This window comes from Anastrepha ludens, chromosome 2 (assembly GCF_028408465.1).
Source record: "Anastrepha ludens isolate Willacy chromosome 2, idAnaLude1.1, whole genome shotgun sequence".
In the NCBI taxonomy this organism is placed as follows: Eukaryota; Metazoa; Arthropoda; class Insecta; order Diptera; family Tephritidae; genus Anastrepha; species Anastrepha ludens.
The window spans coordinates 126360584-126376591 of NC_071498.1; the positions used below are offsets into that span (position 1 = coordinate 126360584).

A 16008-nucleotide genomic window follows, 5' to 3' on the forward strand; every position below is an offset into this window, starting at 1 on the left:
AGACAAAAAGTAAAACTGCTCGTGATAAGATTCAAGACTATTCAATTGTATTTGGCTATACATGCATACATACATACATACATACATATGTATGTAGGTAAAACTTATCTCCTTATACGTATGAGTGCATATAAAAATATTGTTGTATTGGATGCTTTAAAGTATCTTCGAAGTGACCAAACTAGAGTATCTACTAATCGTCTACTAACTAGAATATTTTTTATGTAATAAAGCAACATTAAGAAAATTTATAAGAACTTGCAGCTGGAGTGCACATTTCAAGTTATGGACGGCATTATCTAATGTCAAATCTGATAAAATTGAAACGAAACGAAAAATCAATAAAATGCCGCTTCCCTGCACTAGTGAGCTACTAAGATGAATTTAACTACAGAAAGATAAAAAGGCAGCGAATGCGAGAGAGATAGATAGGGAGAGGTAGGCTGGAGAGATTACGACAACGAAATCTCTCTGACCAGCTGTATTCAATCTTTGAGAACTCAATATGGAAATTCGCCGTAAAGTTGACCGCCAATGCTGGTCCGGTTTTGGAAGCAATTGAGCGCTGCATGGTGGTGGAAAAATGTCTCTGCATTATCATCTATCCTGCTCTGGCTTAGGTTACATCAGTGGTGATAATGTGTCGGTTACCAAGCAGCCGCTCACTGCTGCTCTATTCACAATTCCACTGTGGGCGCACTCGACAGCGTATTCGTTATGCTAACGAGTGTAGAGTCGACCATTGCTGTTTGACAGCTGCGGCAAAGGAGCATAGACTTGACTTGACTTGACTTGACTCTCATCTATGCGTTCTCATCGATACTTTTTGGAATATAGTGCACGAATTGTAAACTGCGGAAAAGAGTATGCGAGCATTAAACGTTGCGCTATTTGCCATACGAGAGTCGTACTCGCTTCTAGTAGACATTGAACTTTAGTACAACAAGGTGTTTAATATTTGGAGCGGCTGCCAAAATGTTTTGTGTATTTGCAAGAAGAAATTGAAATTAGTCAAACTGAAAAAGCACAGTCAGAGTCGCAGCCGTAGCCGCAGCCACAGTCACAGCTTGGGCGCATATACAATACAACGGGCAGCGGTAGTAGCTAGTACTACCACACACTAGCCAAGCCAAGGCATTAGCATTCAATTAAAACAAAGAAGTGAAGAAGTGGTCGCAGCTGCAGCTACACAAAAAAGTCTGAATGTGTGTAAGAGTTTAAATAGTGGAAAAAGGTGAATATCAGTAGTGAAATAATACAAAAACAAATTAAAACTAATAACAAAAAATTATACCAATGTTATTGTTGCTAAAAGTGTATCAAAAATTTGCTAAATATAAGCAAAAACTCAAAAAGTGAAGTGTGTTCTCTATATATACATATACCTTATAATATATATGTATGTATATGGAAATTTATTAGGTATACGCGTACTTATGTATATATTCGTTTAATATTATAAAAAACAACCTCTGGTGCATTGATAATTTACATAAATGAGAAATAATTGTGTGTTTTTTTATTAAAAAACGAAAATTCGATTTTTCCACCGAAAATTGTGTAAAATTTTGTATACCCTCGAAAGAAAACCCCCCTGCGTGAGTGACGTGAACTGAAACCCGTACTAAACGATGTGCCGCCCCTTCTACCGCTCAGTAGCGCTCTCACGACACCGCTCCCTAAAGTGTGCGTGTAAAACTTCGCATTGCTCTGGCATGCACGCGAATACATTTTTCAACTTCAACTCGGAAGCACCTCATTGGATCGAGCGACATTATGTATTTCACTGGATGATGGGCGCTTGAGTGTGTGTTTGTAAATGTATAAGTAACTACTGCTCACGTTTCGTTTATCGCGACTGTTGGAGTGTCTGGCGCTCCGCCAGACGACTGCACTACAGCAATCATTACAGCAAGAATCAATTCGGACCAGCCCAAAAGGAATCGAGCGGAACCAGAAAGAAGCGAAAAGGAACAGTAGGCAATGGAACGTGTCGTATGTAGACAGATGGGAAAAATTGTCGAAAACTTTAAGTTTATCATGAGAAAATTAATATTCCAACAAACGGATAAATGTACATAAAATAAATGTTTGCGCAAATATACATCTACACACATATGTACATATATGCACCTACTCATATATGTATGCATTAGATATTTAAAGCATTCATTAAAAGGAGTCGGTGGAAATGGAGCACAGCGACATACATTTCCAAATAATCATATCTTAAAATTATATCTAAACCCAATTACTCAATTTCTCACAGAAACAAAGGCATAAAAAATCAAGAGCTAAGCAAACACATCGCCGTAGCGTAGACTCAGCATTTCCACGGTTCCATGGCTTTAGTTTATCCAGAGTGAGCAACTGAGAGAGCACTTCGGCCACTCAGAGTTCAAGGAATGCCGAAAGAATCATATCACGAGTATAAACGACAGGATAACGCAAAAAAATTAAATAATAGCAAAATCGAATGGCGTAGGAAAAGAACAAGTCGAATTGGAACTGGTTCAGCCTTCATAAAACGTTGAATCTGGTTGAAGGCCACAGCTGCCATTCTATGTACTCGTAGCTCTGCAACGCTTTTTGGCACTTTGGCCTTGTCGTAATGGTGAGCTTTCACAGCAGGTCCTCCTGGTTGAAACGTGTGAGAGTGTCTATTCGCCGTGTAGCTATGGCAAAACACACCTTCCATTCACTATGCAGTTTTTTGTTTCAAAACGATAATAATCATAACTACAATGAGATTATGCTGATGACGGTAACGTTATTGTGATTATGGTGCTGAACACTTTTATAGATATGTAGAACTTAGTACGGGTGCACCCAATTCGCCGCGATACGCACCAATTGTTCTTGAAGAAACGGTTATATGTACTTGGGAACGTATGTAAATATGTATATACATATGTACATATATAAATATAATAAATGACTGCAGTATCAGTAGACAAAGTCAAATGTATCATTACCTTGACTTATTGAACACAAAAATGTTGAATATATCAGAGGGAACTATGTGCATGTATATGTATAAGACAATAAATTTATGCAGAAACAGCAAAAATTCTCCAAAATATGTGATCCATAAACAACAATTTTATTAAATTTTTTTAAAAAGCCTGATTTTGATTATATTCTCTTCGACATTTTAATAAGTGTATATACATATGTATGTGGCAGCGGCCGCCGTAGCCGAATGCCTTGGTGCGTCTCTACTATTCGGAAGCACATGTGCTCGAATCCCGGGCACGAAACACCATATTATCGAAACAGTTTATTCTAATAGTGGGCGCACCTCGGCTGGCAGTGGCAAACCTCCGAGAGTATTTCTGCCATGAAAAAGCTACTCATAAAAAATCATCGGTATAAAATTGTAGGCCCTCCATTTTATGGAAAAGTAAAAAAATGCTCACCACAAATAGGAAGAGGAGTTCGCCCAAATCAACAATAAAGGGCGTAAGCGCCAATTATAGTTACGGTTTGCAGAATTGCGCCTCCCCTTATAAATAAAAGCATCGTTAATACTTTACAATATTTTTTAAACAAATTTATTAAATCAATCAAAGATAATTTAATACTAATTAAGATTCTAATGCTAAAAAAATTGTATTGAATAGTAAAAAAGTAAGAAAGAAATAAACTAACGCTTTTCACTGTAGGCAAAATTCTTATTAGTACATACATACGTATGTACATATGTATTTAAAAAGTCTTCTTCAATAAAACGATCATCCTCGCTGTCTTATAACAGCAGTGTGGTCTTTTCGGCATAGACCCCACCAGTTTTTTGGTGAGATTTGAAAAAAATGTAAATATTTGTGGCAATTATAAAGTATCTATAAACTCGTATCCACCGGTGTGTGTTTTGTGCCGTTATTTTTTTTGAAAAATGGATTTTTTCTTGCAACTCAGTTTTTTGGCAATTTTATGGAGACTCTCCTTTAAAATATTAATATATATGTTGCGTAGCGCTCACAAGCCTATCAAAAAAATGTAATTTTCTCACTCCACCGGCTCCGAAACAATCCTACACCATGAAGGAACCTCTACCGTGTTTGAAAAAAGACTGCAGTGTCTTTGCACTTACAAAATCCTGTGATATCTTCTCTCCAGAATTGTATCCAGCCATACGAAATTTTTGTATTAAATTTATATTGGTCAGAAAATATTAGCTTTTTCCAAAATAACTTTTTTTTTTATATTTTCTGCCCTAACGCGCTTTCTTCTATTTACTGAGTTCAAATAAGATTTCTTATTGCAGTTCTGCTTCTAAATAATTTTTTTTTACATAAATACGCACTTTTTGTAATGCAATTTTATTGGAAATAGATTTCTCTAATTCCTTTGCTGATGGAAGTTTTCCTGATAAGGCGTTTTAAAGAGGCCGTATACCGCTCGTCTGGCTTTGTTCTGCTCACATTTCGTCGTTTTTTTATCAATTCGTCCATTTTCTTTGGAGTTTTTACTAAATTTTCTGTAAAGTTCTGGTAATTTCCCTTAAAGATTTACCATTTTTAAGAAGATCTATTATTAATCTACTTATATTGCTTGATAATTCACTTACTTTCAGTTACATTGTAAGAGGCCCGTCACAATAGAACCGTTCCGTCCATTGCGGCATCGAATTTGTCTGACAGCAAAATAGCTTTTGTGTATTTGAGTCGAAGGCCCCATAAAAACTGTCAACTTTCTATCATACTTTTGCAGTGCGGCAGTGCGGCCAAAATGGCTACTGTTTAAAGAAGAACAGTTTTGTATCGCGCAAATTTTTATCGATATAAATTAAATGCACAAAATAAATGTAATTTAAATTAATTGAGTCAATTATCTTTTCGATAAAAGCTTGAAAGAGTAGAGAAAAGGCTAGGCTTAACCAAGTTGTCCTGAAAAATGAATGTGCGTCCCGACCCCGAAGTTACGGCGCATCCATCATAAATTGTATTAAAACCCTCTTTCGCTTCAATTCAATAATATATTTCACAACCAACAAAAACCTTTTTATACACAACTTAGTAAATATAATACAACAATTTACACAACTTAGTAAATACAAGAACATCTGTTTGGTTTTTTCTTTATGCGGCAATTCTTTCATTGTGGTACCATGGTACGTTTTACACGTCACCTCAGTCAAATGAGTTGCCGCAACGGACACAATGACCCATTGTGAAAAGCTTTATAAATTAACTGAGCGAACTTTTATTAAAACTCTACTGATAGAATTTCCACATTTCCTCCTCATAGGGGGGTTATAGGATTTTACACAGAACTTAGGGGAATCGAGTGTAAGTACTCGAGACCTCTTGGGTTATCTGTTTCCCCAAGCTTAGGTGAAGGTTAGACCACCAACTAACAGCTTGCGAACTTATCTGGACACCTACAGGGTAAAGCCTTCACTTTGGGCAATACCCGATGTATGAAAAACATAAAACTTACTGAGGCTATCAAAAACGAATATACGACTATTTATGGGAAAACTGCTCACGGGTATTTGAGCATAATATAAAGGGTTTTTCAAAAGTGACGCCTAGATATCAGAAGTGAATAATTCCTGGAATGGTTGGTGAAAAAATGTCAAGAAACTGGTTCTGTCGAGGATAGAAGAGGTAGTGGAAGTTCTGAACGTTCTGTTGAGAATATTGCTGCTGTAGCGCAAAGTGTTCGACTGTTAGGCGGATTTTACCTTTGGATGTGTTAATGGAGGATATTTAAATGATGCAATTTTTCAATTATAATTGTTAAGATTATTTTTTTTTTTTGATTAAAGGGGTGAAGTCTGAAGGAATGTAAATTTTTACATGTTTTATTTTAAAACAACATCTAGACGCGTTTTATGGAATACCCTTCATACTAAGGGCAACAGAATGTAAGACTGAGTGTAAATTTATACTTCCTTCCTTTTTCTTCCTTCGAATTTCTTCGTGTGACGAACGTAATATTTTTTATCTATTCGCACAGCAAATAGCTCAACAACATCAAAATAATTAAAATTTACTGCTCTGTAATTTGGCGGCCGCCGTAGCCGAATGGGTTGGTACGTGACTACCATTCGCAATTCTCAGAGAGAACGTCGGTTCGAATCTCGGTGAAACACCAAAATTAAGAAAAACATTTTTCTAATAGCGGTCGCCTCTCGGCAGGCAATGGCAAACCTCCGAGTGTATTTCTGCCATGAAAAAGCTCTTCATAAAAATATCTGCCGTTCGGAGTCGGCTTAAATCTGTATGTCCCTCCATTTGTGGAACAACGTCAAGACGCACACCAGAAATAGGAGGAGGAGCTCGGCTAAACACCAAAAAAGGGTGTACGCGCCAATTATATATTATTAATATATATATATATTTTTTTTTTTTGGTCGAACTGACTTTTAATTGGCTTATTAAATTTTAACAATTTGTGAACGTTGTTGACCTGTAAACTATTCCATTTAGTAATTTACTGAAATTTCCATTACATTTATATTGAAAAACATGTTATAATTTTATATTGTTTTTTCTTGGTAAAAAAATTACCCAACTTTTACTACACTGAGAACGAAGCAAATCCCTGCTTTTGAATGACTTTCAAACCTTCCTTTTTTACACCAGTTGGTGTCTAGGTGTTTTTCTGCTTGTGGCGTGGCAAAAGATGGGATCCGTTTTTTATTTTCGATAACTTTAAATGATTGCACCTCTGTAATGTGCGCCAAACTGTTGGTTTTGAATCCCTATTTTGAACAACAGTTGGTCGACTAGTGTCTTATCATGAAACGCCGAAAAGACTAGCAAAAGTGTAGCTTCTTGGAAAAAGATAATGCTTCTACAAAATATAGTGAGCTTTCGCACCAGAAACAATTGATGGAAGTCTTAAGTCTATAACTGTTAAAATGACGCCAAATAAAAGCTACTTCGGAAAGTAAAAGCGAGCTTACGGTAGTTCAAAAATTGTATACCAAAGGTGTCTTATGAATATGAAACGCACCTTTTATCATATCTGATAAGTCCTTGTTTTTGGAAGAGTAGTTGGTTTGGATAGCAATTCTGTATTTCTAAAAGCAAAAACTGAGAAATAGGGACCATTAACCAGTTTTGGCGGTTTGTTAGTTCGCAGTGCGGCAAATTTGTTTTGCTGTGGATAACCTTTTTGACATATTTCTGTTTGACATAATGCTCTTTCGCATCAACTGAATAACTTGCGAATAATCTTCGCTTCATTCCCTGAAAGAAAATATTTATGAAATATCAATTTTTTTACGATACTTACTTTTTTTCTTCACGTTTTCATATTTTAAACTTAAATTTCGCGTCTAACCTGTTGTCAAACAGCTGCCGATCAATTGCCAAGCTTGCCACCGCAGCACTTTGAGCTTAGGCGGTTTCATTGCATTTACAAAAACAAAATAACACACAACTGGCAAATAACGAATCAACGAAATCGGTGTGAATGCATTGGTTTAAATTATTTTGACTGAAAGTTCGAAATGTACTTTAAAAATCCGAGAAATATTTCACCGTTGTTGCGTGACTACCCTTCGGTAAGGCCCCAATTTTGTTTCTAATTGTGGTCGCCCCTCGGCAGGCAATGGCAAACCTTCAAGTGCATTTCTATAATGAGAAGACTCCACATAAAAACTATTCGTTCATTTGTGGAACGTCCGCAAAATTACCCATACATAATTTCTCTGCCGAAATCCGAGATTATAAAATAATATTAGATTATGAAGATACTTTTTTTCAGATAATCCTCAGTTTTCTGTGTTATCGATAATTATTATTACGGGCTAGGGTTTCTTCTTGGACGACGGCAAAGAAAAGAGTTTGCAGACATAAGTCTAATAAAATTTTTGTTAGATCTTTTTAATTATGCATTGATATTACAGAAAAAGCTTGTTGTTGTAGCAATAAAATCTTGTATCCACAGACGCCTCGGCCTGTTATTGTTAATTAAGAAATGTAATATCGAATTTCACCTGCGTATTGCTGCCATAATTTTTTACAACTTCAGTAAACGTGGTTACGGATTTCCTCCAGCTGTCTAATACTAGCAGCAAATCGCGCATTTAAGTAATTACTGCGTCTCTTTGCCTTTTCTTCACATCGTTAATAATAATTAAGCAAACCAAAAGCACAAAAATATTCCACCAAATCAATTTTTATGAAGAGAAACCTTTCAAACAGTCTTGACAGCTGATTGTCAATTTTGCAGATAATCTGCCATATGTGAACGGGTAGATTAATTTCTGCTGATTTATTGCGAATCACTGCATATGTCAACGTACTTTAAGCATATTTTGGAAATCAGTAGTACAATAAAATAAATGAAAATTTTGAAAAAGTCCCTTTTTTGAACAGCATACATTTTTTGTTATCAAAGTGATACAAGGTGGCGCAAAGTTAATCGCCTGCATTACAATAAAATAAATGAAAATTCTGTAAAAGGTCTTTTATTGTACAAAATATATATTTTTTTTAAGACATACAAGTTTGCACAAAATTAATCACGCTGTCGGAAAATTTATAATTTTAGCAAATGGCGTAGGATGGTAGATTTTACGTAATTTTGTATGAGTGAAAGCGCCAACTGCACTACATTTCTTTATCGAAGCCTTTTTTTGTAGAAAGCGCGACCGGATAATTTTTAACTTGCGGCGCATAAGTGAATAGCTGTAAATGACAAGAAATTTTTGATACACGATATCGATTTTTGCAAAAACGATTTCAAAAATAAAATAAAGTCATCCGAAAACTATGTCAAAAGCTAAGTAATTAATCATCTATACCTTTATCAGAATGTAATTGTGAATATACATATAGTACATAAGCACAGTTCAATTTTCAAGTTAACCGTCCAAGATTTATGCGAGTTATGGGGTTAGGGGTAGTCAGAGGCCCGAAAAAATGATTATTTTCAATATTTTTTTTTACGCTAGTCAATTGCTTTATTTTACGAAACTAAAAACAAAGCATTAACACATCATGTTTCAACTTCACTTTAGCAAAATTTCGAAAAAAAAAATTAATAATGGTAAAAGTTATCGCTGTTTGTGTGGATGCCGTTTCTCCAGAAGACCCTTGTGGTGATCATTTCAAGTCCTCGGAGATTCATCTAAAATCAATCGGACAAGAGAAACTAGTTTTATTAATAGATAATCTTGTGCCCGATTGAAGTTTTTTTTTCAAAATTAACAATATGACACCTTCAGGAAATATTTTTCAGATTTTCGAGAAAGAAACCGACAATTAATTGTTTAAGAAAAATCGAAATTTTTGAAAAAAAAATCCTTAAATAAGGCAAGAGTTTCTTATGTTTTTCAAAAGTATAAATTTTATTAAAATCTACCAAGCGGTTTTTAAGTTACAGTGATCACCAGTTCAAAAAACATAGTTTTGAGAAAAACGCATTTAAAGTTTTGTTATCGATTTATGTAGAGTTATAGGAATTATTTAATTACTTACACTGTGATCTACTCCTGGACCGTATAATATTGGATTGGTCGAAAAGTAATTTCGTTTCGGCCTTTCAGGTGGTCATAAACAGTTGAATTGGATAAATTTAACCTCTCCCGATCTCACTTGTTGTGTGTTGTTATTCGCCGGTTTGCGTCAACTGATGCCTTTATCCCGTCTTTATCAGCTTCAACCGGCCTTCCAGAACGTGTTACATCTTCGACATCAAAATTGGCGGATCGAAATTTTGCAACAGCATTTTTACCTCTTCTATAGTAAAAAAAAGTAAAATATGACGAAAATATTGCTTATTGCTCTCCATACTTAAAAGGGCACCGACCAAAAACTATTGTGTAAAATCAATTGAATATCAGCTGTCAAAACATATAATGACAATGCGACTTAAGTGTGAAGTTAGCTGCGAACAAATACAATTAAATCTTCTATCGGGAAAAAACGAAACTACTTCTTTCCGAACAACCCAATAGTTCTTCAGCCGACATAGCAGCTTCCAAAATATCGATTTGCTGTTGCCTACGTAGCGTTCTACCTTCTCAAGTGTTATCGTTAGCGCACTTATCTGCTACTTTCATACGTGCAGCATTCATTTTTTCAGCTAGCTACTTGCTGTCGAACGCTCCGGAGTGCCCGAGTGCCCCTTTTTTTATTATTGAATAATTCGAAAAGTATTTGTCGGATTCGCTTCAAATTTTCACACAATATTTTTAAGATATTACACTTTAAGAAAATTTCATTCATTTCATTTCATTTATTGCCCAAAATCATTTTAACATAGGAGTTTACAAAGTTATGATAAAATTAGATTATTTAGCATTATCCTTACATACATTTGTATTTATCTAGGAGTTTAAAACTTATTTTTCTTTTGATTATACAATAGGTTATCATTTTTATTTGGAATGTCTTTAAGAAAATTCAAAACAAGAAAATCCAATTTTTTGAAAATTCTGATTACCCCTCATCCCTTATGTGCGCAGCTCACTTAGAAAATGCAGTTTTGAGAAAAACGACTTCCAAGGTATGCGCCGACATGGCATACGTCGCACTGAGAGAAGTTCAAAATAGAAGTATTCAGATATTTTACCCACCTTAATACTCCACGTATTTAATTTTCAAGGTATGAGGACACCTTTCAGGCAAAACAAATTATTATTATATTTTTTTTAATTTCAACAGTTGCCTAACGCCTCAACAGCATCTTTAAGAGAAGATGAGATAACTGTCTATGTATTTGGCGGATTTTGTGATCCATCATTAATCAAATAGATTGACTTTAGTTTGAAACTAAATACCATGAATTACAAAAAAAGAAAGAAGAAAAAATGCCTTTTAACGACTTTAAATGAAATATAGTATTGTGTTGTTGCATTCAAATAAAGATTAAATACATACATACATAGCTGGTTTTTACCGTTGAATATTTTGGAATAAATTCGACAAATTTTTAATATTTTATCTCCATTAGTCTCTATTATACATCTACAAACACAGTCGCACTGTGCAACGTGTATATGCACACATACATATATGTTCACATATACGTATATATGTATGTTGCTTCAAACTTTGTAGTACCTTCAAAGCATGCAGACGATTTTCAAATTTAGGGCATTGATTAAATTCATTTAAGTCCCCACGTAAATCAAATAAATTTCTTACTTAATAAAATACTATACTCAAATACCGTTGTGGTATTTGTTGTCTACTTCTACCGCTTAAAAATCCACTATTCGTGCATGAAATGAAAGCGTCTTTCTTGTCTACGTTTTGCCCGCTATTATTTATAGCATATTATCAAGTATTTGACAGCAGAATGCCTGAAAAATGAAATGGTTTAGTGGAAGTAGGAGTTCTGCATCAGGAAACTGAGTATTTGGTGCACTGCAACTTGACTGCATAAATTTCAAAATTTATCTACCCTCTGCGCCCGCCTAATATCAATGGAATATATGTATGCATGTATGTGTATATATTCACATAGGAATTTATGTATACATTATATATGTATTTGTGTATTGCGGTGTGAGTGCACCTTTAAATAGAGACAATTTTATGTGCATATTCAAAAGAAATACAGTAGAAACTCGATGTACTCAGTACTTGCACCATTTTTTGGTTTGTCTTTCCCTTTTGCTATTTTACGATGTATTGCTGAGAGTAAAGCTTGGAGAAGTACCGTCGATGTCATTCTGGTAATGACATTTTTTGAATTGAAGCAGCTGAATGAAATCTAATTCATTTGCTGACGAAATTACAGTTGTGCATGAACTTTTGCATGATGTGACCTTATAAAGGCAAAGAGAAAATTTACGCTGCTTACAATAAAAAACTGACATTCTGAACAAATTAAATGAGAGGGTTCTCATTAATGCGTTAGCTAAAACCTTTCACGTGCATAGAGCAACAATAACTCGTAAAAAAAACAAAAAACAATTAACAGTCCATAAAGAAGTTTGTTACACGATCTGAATTCGGAGTTCTCTTGAGATTTCGGAATTCCCAAAAATGAAAAAAACGTTGTTTAACTTGCGGTTCAAAGGGCCAAAAACTTATCAATTACAATTGATATGCTAAAATAGAAAGCCAAGTTATTACATGCCCAAATTCAGGAAAGCCTGAGGGCTTCCACACTAGCAATGGCTGGGTTGCAAACTTCAAAAAGAGGCACGAAATACGATGAATTTGCGGAGAAAAATTGCATCACCAAGAGGCTACAATCTTTCATCAACAAAATATTCTGGTCAAACGCTATCAGTAACGACGCACTGTGGAGATTAATGAACGAGGAACTCATCCTTAGGCAAATCTTTTTTTTTCAATTTATTACATCTGTCAGCTTTCGACATTTAGTAATTTTTATAACAATTATGGAAATATAAGCGTAACATTAAATCATTATTTAAAGTACATTTGTTTTACAGCATAAGAGGGATAATGCATATAAGAATTATATGATATAGGACGGATAAATACACATCTGAATTATATGACATAAAACGTAGAACAGGTTGATATTTATTTTAGTGATAAAGTATCTGCCAGGGCTGTCGGAGTTATTCCTTTCAGTCTTCATTTTTGCAGTTCTGAATGTGGAATTTTCAGCTATCTTCGTTTGTATGGGTTAGTAGTCTGTGAATGTGATTTGTGCTGCATTCTCGAATGACGTCTTCCATAAAATTAATTTTGAGGTCCCTGTGTATATCGTCATTGGTTATGTACCAGGCTGCGTTTGTGATAGTCCTTAGGGGTTTTGATTGTAGTCGTTGCATTATTTTAATGTTTGATTTGTTTGCTGTTCCCCATAGTTCAATGCCATATTTCCAGATCGGAGTTATAAGAGTTTTGTAGATTAACAATTTATTTCCAAGTGAAAGTCGCGAGCCGTTTCGTAGTAGCCAGTAGAGTTGTCTGAATCTGTTTTTAACTTCGTTTCTTTTTTGAAGTATATGTTGCTTCCAGGTCAGTTTTGCATCAATTATTATGACTAAATATTTAGCTTTTGTATCATTTTAATGACTTTATTATTTATGGTCAATATGGATCACACTTTCTGTTTGTGTATATTGTATAATATTACTTGTATAGTTTTATCTGTATTAATTTCGATTCGCCATGTATTGAACCAGTCCAGCGTTGTGTTAAGTAGCTGTTGTAGTTTGTTTGTGGCAACATTTATGTTTTTGTTAGAGGTCATTAAAACGGTGTCATCAGCAAAGGTTGCAATCATGCTATTGTCACTTGGGTAGTGTATATCAGGCAAATCAGACGCAGAAATTGGCGATGGATAGGTTACGAGAATGGCACTGGTCTGGAACCCGCAAGAGAGCAGAGGTCGCGGTCGACCAAAAAACACTTAGAGATGGTCGATGCTGCGCGAATTAGCAGATGCCGACATCACATGGGAGTGAACAAGGAAAAAAAAAGATTGACTCCATCAACCCATTTTTGCCCAAAATTTAACCAAACAATTATGGATTTAAGTTTGACAAAAGAGCAGATATACAATGCCGCTGCGTCTGCCAGAATAACGTTCCTTGTTTGTACAAATGCTGCTGGAGAACATACAGTAAAAGTAATGGTTATTGGGAACTCGGCGAAATGCCTGTTGTTTAGAAAGGAAATAAAAGAGCTTGGAATACTTTACCTTTTTTAACAAAACACTTGTTCCAGATGTATGTTCATTTTTTGTCAAAACACAGAACCCTGTTTTAATCAAAAATTGCTTAATCTTCCGGAAAAATATTGATAATGACATAGATGGCATAGACATCCCAAATAAGGCGAGTTAAAAAGCTACTACGGCCAAACATCGGTGATGTGCTTTCCTAGAAACTGTATGGCTCCCATGGATCGAAACATTATAAGGCTTACTAAATTGAACTAAAAAAAATCTTTTCAAGTCACATTTTTGCTCGAGAAGAATCTATCGAGGGATCACTGCTTAACATCGACCTGAAAAATGCAATATGCTTTTTAGCAAATGCATAGGATGCTCTTAATGCAACTTCAATTCATTCAACATTTCAAAACCTTTTTGAATTGAGCGTCTGACTGGGATTGTGCCGATATCATTCCTCTTTCGGAATTACGTTTACAGATGGCTGATAATGCATATTCAATTCATTCCAACTTTGCTTAAGGAAGAAGTACCATTACCGCAAGTCTTCCAATCTGAAATCGAGAAATCATTCAGAACCCACAGCTTTAAATGATGAATACTGTAATGAAGACGACGTTTAGATGCTAGTTACGAATAAAATTACACCTTGGCACCACAAGATCTACTCAGATTTCTTCGGAGGTCGAGTAGATTTAAAGAATATTAAAAAGGGAACCCGAGTGCAGTACAATGGATTTAATTGTGTCTGAGTGCTGTGCTTGCCAGTCTGTCATGACAAAAAAAAACAATAATATCAGCATTCAAGATATGCTTGGATTGGGCAAAGCAAAAAATACTTGCTTAAACGACGTTATGACGCTGCAGAGACTTAGAAGCTGTGCGGTATTGAAAAGGCGAGCGTGTACAAAATAAACCAAAATCGTACAATAAATTGAATTCAAATTTAATTTCAAATGAAACTTATCGCTTTAAAGTGTATTTAATTGATATATCATATTAAAAAAAATAAACTTGGATTGCTATCAGTAGAGAAACAACTTTAACTTGAATGGGGAAAAAACCTCAGTACTTGCGAAAACCTCGAAATTTGCACTGAAGCCGGTTTACACGACGTGCCAGCATCGAGTTTCTACTGTACCTATATACATATAAATGGGTATATATATATAGATGCATCCTATACATACATACATACATATGCACATATGCAAATGGGCTCTTGTCAGGTGTGCTGAAGCGCCCTAAGGCGTCTTACTCTGTTGAGGCATGTACATATGCGTGAACTTATGCTGCCCCTCCGAAAATGTAACTTAAATTACTCGTATAATTTTGTAATTTATTTTTTAATATAAATTTATGCATACTATACCTCCAGATTCGGTGTTGCTTATGACACGATAGTCCGATTTACATACATAGATCTTTACTTCGGTATAAAATTATATTGAAAGTATGTAAGAATATTTATACTAAAATTTTTATATACATACATATGTGCTTAAGTAAAAATTTACATACCTACAGAGTATATTACTTCTGACTACTTAACTTGTGCTTGTTCCTCTCAGCAGGCACCCAGCTGTATGCACGATTACAGCTCATACAGGCGAATTAGGGTGATCGATTTTATGAAACTAGAATTATGAAACTTAATTGAAGGGCTTAGAAAAAAAATATTTTGTAATAAATTTACGAAAATTTCGCCTTAATAATAACAATAATCAATAGAGATTTTATTTATACTTTTTTGTATTTATTTAGAAAAAACAAATTTAGAATGAATTGTTTAATTTATTGTAGTTTATTCGACGATATCAGATAATATTGGGTAGTCGAAAAAGTCTTTTCGTATTTTGTCAATAGATGTCGTTGGAGTCATCTATCTCCAGTGCTACCAATCACATTGTGTCATATCATATGGTGTTAGAAAGGTGACATTTTAAGCTTTATTTAACCAAAAAAAAATTAAATTCGGAGAAGTTGAAAAAAAGTTATAGCTGTTAAAAAATTAGTGAAAATAATGAAGAAATTCTCTATATTTTGAAATTTTTGTATAAAAAAGGGAAGAATGCCACGCAAGCCACCAATGAAATTTGTAAAGTTTACGGAGACGATGCTGTATCAGTTCGTGTAGCACAACAATGGTTCGCTCCCTTCCGTTCTGGAAATTTCGATGTGAAAGATGCACCTCGCTCCGGTCGACATATCGTTGAAATAGTCGATGAAATTATGGAAAAGATTGACCAGGACCGTCACATAAGCTGCCATGACATCGCCAGGCACAAAACATTCATCATCAAACGATTTTGAACCATTTAAAAAAGGCTGGTTACAAAAAGAAGTTTGATGTTTGGGTACCACATGAATTGTCTGTGAAAAATTTAATGGACCGAATTAACATCTGCGATTCTTTGCTGAAACGAAATGAAATCGAAC

General features: G+C 34.8%; 1 protein-coding gene across 3 annotated transcripts in view; it reads left to right on the plus strand.

The window, feature by feature from the left end:
• The first annotated feature begins 880 nt into the window (after positions 1-880).
• Positions 881-16008, plus strand: part of LOC128855302 (uncharacterized) — a 91505-nt gene continuing 76377 nt past the window's right edge. For 2 of the 3 annotated variants that reach the window (XM_054090087.1, XM_054090085.1), the window contains exon 1: positions 881-1234. The gene's annotated coding sequence lies outside the window, so the exon portion shown is untranslated. The remainder of the gene's footprint in view (positions 1235-16008) is intronic. The other variant, XM_054090088.1, reaches the window with a different exon arrangement.